The sequence below is a fragment of the Rattus rattus genome, chromosome 10 (genome assembly GCF_011064425.1).
Source record: "Rattus rattus isolate New Zealand chromosome 10, Rrattus_CSIRO_v1, whole genome shotgun sequence".
In the NCBI taxonomy this organism is placed as follows: domain Eukaryota; kingdom Metazoa; phylum Chordata; class Mammalia; order Rodentia; family Muridae; genus Rattus; species Rattus rattus.
Window position 1 is genome coordinate 22,571,331 of NC_046163.1, and position 5,401 is coordinate 22,576,731.

Sequence of the window (5,401 nt, forward strand, 5' to 3'; positions counted from 1 at the left end):
ATATGACTAGGAAAGACAGGGAGACTAAGTGTAGATTCTGCAGAAGGAAGTAAAATTTGAGATGGAAAATATCATAGGTTTTTGCACATAAAATTTTGTCATCTTGCAAAGGACTGTCACAATCTCAAAGCAGTAGCTATAATACCTTTTCTTGCCTCCCCACAGTAATTAGTAATAAGGACATGCAGGTGACCCTCTAGTTACATTCCTGCAACAAATTTCAGGCAGATATTTTATAAGAGCTTCATAAGTGTAGCAAATTTAAGGGAGAATCAGAGAGATAAATAGGAAGAATGGAGTAAAATCATTCATATGAGTTGTACATTTTTGTATTTTTCTATTCTTCAGTTCTTATTATAAAGCATTATTCAATAATGCAATAAATGAGACTTGTACAGATTTAAAAATTTTCACAATATATCAACATCCTTCATATTAGGTTAAAAAGGTATAAACTTAATTGTCCATTAGGTGAACATCTGTTACCCAATTTGGTGAGGTTTAATTACTTAGTTGATTCTGGATTGCGAAGTAGTTACCATGAAGGTGCTTTGCTGCAAAGAACTAATTTTAAATAAAGTAATTTTCAATTTTGGCAACTAATGGGGCAGATAAGAGTTACTTTTTCTTGTCTTGGAATCTAGAAACTTAAAACACCAAAGAAAAGAAAGAAAAAATAAAGGAAGGAAGAAAGGATGAAGGAGTAAGAATAAAGGAAGAAAGGAAGGAATAGAGAAGCAGGAAAGAAAAGTGAAAGAAAGTAGGAAAAAAGAAAATAAAGTCACTGTATACTCAGTTCTGATGATTTCTTCAAACAGTCGCTTACTTAAGCAGAAATAATACTATTACTGCTGTGAAACTTCAGTTGTGGGCATTTTAAAATTTTGTTTTTCAATTAAAGAACTTATAAGTCTTTGAGGGAATCAAATTTTTGAATGAATCATAATTTTAATAATAAAGTGAATGGCTGGGGGAAGCATCATCTTAGAGGTGAAAGGGAGGAAGAATGGCTTAGGGGCTCATGGAAAGTCATCCAAGAAGGAGGAAAACATTTGAAATTAAATAAATTAAATAATAAAATTAAAATTAATTTATTTTCTTATAACCTATATATAGCACCACCCCATTTGAAAGACTAATTATTTAAAAACCATAAGTTAGCTTTGCGCAGTGGCAGTATCGTAGCCAATGAGGTTTATCCGAGGCGCGATTATTGCTAATTGAAAAACTAAAAACCATAAGTTGCCATGCAGGTTTATCATTTTCATAATCATTTTTGTAATATTTTTAAAGCTGGGGTTCTTTTACTTTTCTTCATTATTTGTTTATTTAGTACATAAGTTATATTCATGTGTATATTTTTATATATGTTAATATATATGTTCATAAACAAATATGTGTGTTTTGTTTTGCATTGTTTTATGAGTAGCCTTCTAGTGGATATCACATGTCTTTATCAATCCTTTTTTTACCTTGTATGTTTTGAGATTAGATTTCTCACTGAATCTGACCTTCACATATTCAGCTAGACTTGAGGGTAGGGCAATCCTCTCCATTCCTGTCTCCACCCTACATAAATAAGTTATAAGGCTGTGGTGACCAGATTTTCTGTTAGAGCTTGAGAGCTGATTTCAACTCTTCAAACATCCACAGAAAGTCTTTTAACACCAAATGATCTCCCTAAACAATTTTTATATATTGAATAATAAAATTTTATCATATATAACTAACTTACCTCAAATCTATAATGAATGTGGAAACAAAAGTAGAAAAGAAAATGGTGGGTGGCTAGAGATGAGAGTGGAAAGGATGAAGAGGGGAGGGTATGTAGGGAGAGAATGGAGATGGAAAGGTGAGAGTGGAAAGCATGGAGATGGGGGTGAGAGTGGAGAGGATGAAGGTAGGAGGGTAAGAGGGGGAGGATGGAGATGGGAGGGTGAAAGTGAGAAGGATAGAGGTGGGAGAGTAAAAATGGGGAGGATAGAGAGGGGAGGGTGAGAGTGAGGGAGATGGTGAGGGATAGGTGAGAGTGGGGAGGATGGAGATGGGAGGGTGAGAGTGGGGAGGATAGAGATGGGAGGGAGGGTGAGAGTGGGGAGGATAGAGATGGGAGGGTGAGAGTGGGGAGGATAGAGATGGGAGGGTGAGAGTGGGGACGATAGAGATGGAGGGGTGAGAGGGGGAGGATAAAGAGGGGAGGGGAGAGTGGGGAGGATGGAGATGGGAGGATGAGAGTGGAGAAGATGAAGGTGGGAGGGTAAGAATGGGGAGGATTGAGATGGGGGTGAGACTGGGAGACTGGAGAGGATGGGAGAGGAGGGTGAGAGTGGGGAGAATAGAGAGGGGAGGGTGAGAATGGGGAGGATGGAGAGGGGACAGTGATAGTGGGGAGGATGGATGGGAGGATGAGAGTGTGGAGGATAGAGATGGGAGGGTGAGAGTGTGGAGGATAGAGATGGGAGAGTGAGAGTGGGGAGGAGAGAGATGGGAGGTGACAGTGCAGAGTATTCACATGGGAGGAGCTAGAGATGAGTATGACCACACTACATTCTCAAACATTAATAAAACATTATTAAATAATATTAATAAAATATTATTATAAGTAAATATAAGGGAAAGTGTGACATTTTGGAGCACAAGTTCACCTATGGGATATTATGCTAAATCAATTAACTTATCACATGACAGACATCACAGTCACTCTCCTCCCCATTAATTCAAATATGGTTGAAGCTGTAGAAATAATTGTCAGGATTGTCATAGGGTACAGGAGAGCTGAAAGGGGAAGGGAAATGGGTTGAAAGTTTCAAATAGACAGAAGTTATTATTTTTTTGAGATATAGTGTAGAACAGAGTGATTGTGCCCAATAATAATGTCTTACATACTCAATAAAATTTGTGATACACCTCAAAAAATAAAATTCTAGAACAGGGTGTTTGTTCTGACTGTTTTAGCAAAGTCATCCCCACCCTTTCAAATGAGTATTTTGAAATGCCATTCTTAACACTTCCCTTTGTAAGTCTTAAAATTATAACTGGGCCCACACAAATAAGTAGGAAGTGTTAATGGGTGCTTTTTCACTTTGTTCTATTGCAGAATATCTATTGGAAAAGAACCAGTGTGCAGATTCTCAAAAGCCTAGTGGTTTCTGTTTCTAGAGTTGCACATAAAGGTTCAAAACTAAAACTCACATAATGTTCTGCAGAATAAATGACTTTTATAATTTTAAAAAATAGTTTTCATTACACATAGATAAAGTTCACTTTTGTCTAGGTCTACCCTGAGAGGATTTCTGGCATGTCTAAGTCTTTGAGGACATTAGATCCATCACACATTCATGACATTCAAAACCAATCCGTGTACCTATTAACTTTCACTAAGGATAACATAAAGAGACGACATGAACAATAATAGCTTTAAATAGTTTTGTGATGAACTATACCATATGTTTCTCTTTGGACTTCTCAGAATTCCAATCCCCCAAAAGCTTGAACAGCTGCTGCCATTTTGCAGATAATTGCTATAAGATACATTTTTGTCCTTCCCTGTGTTGATTTCTCCTTCTGTCTCTCTAAGCCTAATAAGATGCTTATCACATTCTTCCTGCTAAATGTGTCTGCTCTACTCCCAAGTCCACTCTTCAAGCTAACTACATTTGCCAAAGGGGGAAAAATACCTTTCAGGTGTGCATCTTTCCAAGACAACATGAAAACTGTAAAGAGTTAGCATTCTGCTTACTCTGTATTCTCAACAAACATTTTAGATTAAATCTAACCTTTCCAAGTGTAGCATGCTTCTTTTCTCTGAATGATGGATTGTGATTTCTTTCCAGAACTGCTTACATGAGATAAACTGATGAGAATAAATAAGTCAGAGCAAACTTTCACTCTCTTTCTTGTTCTCTGACACAAGAATTGAAAGAAAATCTTTAATTCTGATTTTTTTTCTGGTCGATATTAACTTAAATATACATATATGGTTTTATAATTGTGGTTATGAACTTGTGATCTAGCTGTTACCACAAACTAGGCTTAGTGGCCTCTCCCAGTAAAAAGATTTATTCAATATGGCCACATTATAGAAAATAGCAGGCTATTGACATAATGTTTCAGTTTACACAGAGGAAGAATTAAGGCAGATAGGGCAGAAATATGTATAAATATATCAGCTTGGCAAAGGTATAGTCTGATTAATCATTTTCTTAGTTCTGGTCTTGAAGGTTCACTGAGGTCTTACTGCTGTATCACTTAAAGAATCAGTCTAACCTTTAGGATGTGCTTGCATATATTTTTCACAGTACAGATGCACAATTATGAATAAATAATCATCATCCATAATGAAAAGTGAGCTGTCCTGTAAGATGGGGTGTATTTTGGAATCTATCCTAATCTAACTGAAGCTTATGACAAGGGCTTACCTCTCTGCCCTCAGCACTGTAGAAGGATGAGATGTAGCAGGGAGAAAATAACCCCAAATCATAGGTTACAGACACAGAATTGTAGAGGAATTTTATTCAGAACATGGTTGCCATGGAGAGATCATATCCACCATCGAGGTCTGTGTGATCCAGCTGGAATATTGACATGCCTTTAATTCTGGGAGACAGAGGCAAGCAGATCTCTGAATTCAAGGCTTATATAAAGCTAGTTTCTGGTAAAGAAAATCTTAGGTCTGGGTGTGGTTTTAGATGTCTTTAATCATCCCTGCACTCAGGAGACAGAAGCATGCAGATCTCTGAGTTCTAGTTAGTTCTCTTCAGTCAGTTAGTGAAATTAAGATGCTGTTTTACCAGGTGTATTGTATGGAGAGAGGTTGCAGAGAAAGAACAAGCTACACACACATGTGAAGTCAGAACAAGCTGTGGCAAAGAATGAGAGGGAGCCAGAAGATTAGAATATGTTGCCAAAGTTAGAATGAGGCCAAGCAGAGCAATTCTGTCAGGGCTGAGGGAAGCCAAATTGCCTAAGTCAATTCGTAGAGGAGTTTGAACCAGGATAGCTGAGCTAATCCAACAGACAGAGTTTAAAAAGAGTTCAAAAGTGGTGTAATTATTCAGAAGTAAATTTCAGAGACTGAAAAGGATTCTATGACTAAATTAGGTTGTATGGACTTTAGAAGCTTCCAGGACTAGAGCTATATTAACATACAGACGCAGTATGCTTCAGAGACAACAATTATATCATGTGAATAACAGTTACAGAATAACAGGGACTTTCCTCATTTTGGTTTCCCTGTTCATGCACCTAAATATTTTATAGCAAAAGTAACTTCAATGTATATCTTTCAGTTTGACTTTGATAAAAAAAATACACTAAGTAATCAAATGAGCTACTGTTTTTAAATATTACTCATAAATAAGAGTGCTTTAGTGTAAATCTTTTATTCATTTATATATTTCAG

General features: G+C 36.7%; 1 non-coding gene across 1 annotated transcript; it reads left to right on the top strand.

The window, feature by feature from the left end:
* Positions 1-1,159: 1,159 nt before the first annotated feature.
* Positions 1,160-1,293, top strand: LOC116911867. The gene has a single exon (XR_004389382.1). It is a non-coding gene; the product is annotated as a U4 spliceosomal RNA (small nuclear RNA).
* Positions 1,294-5,401: the final 4,108 nt, after the last annotated feature.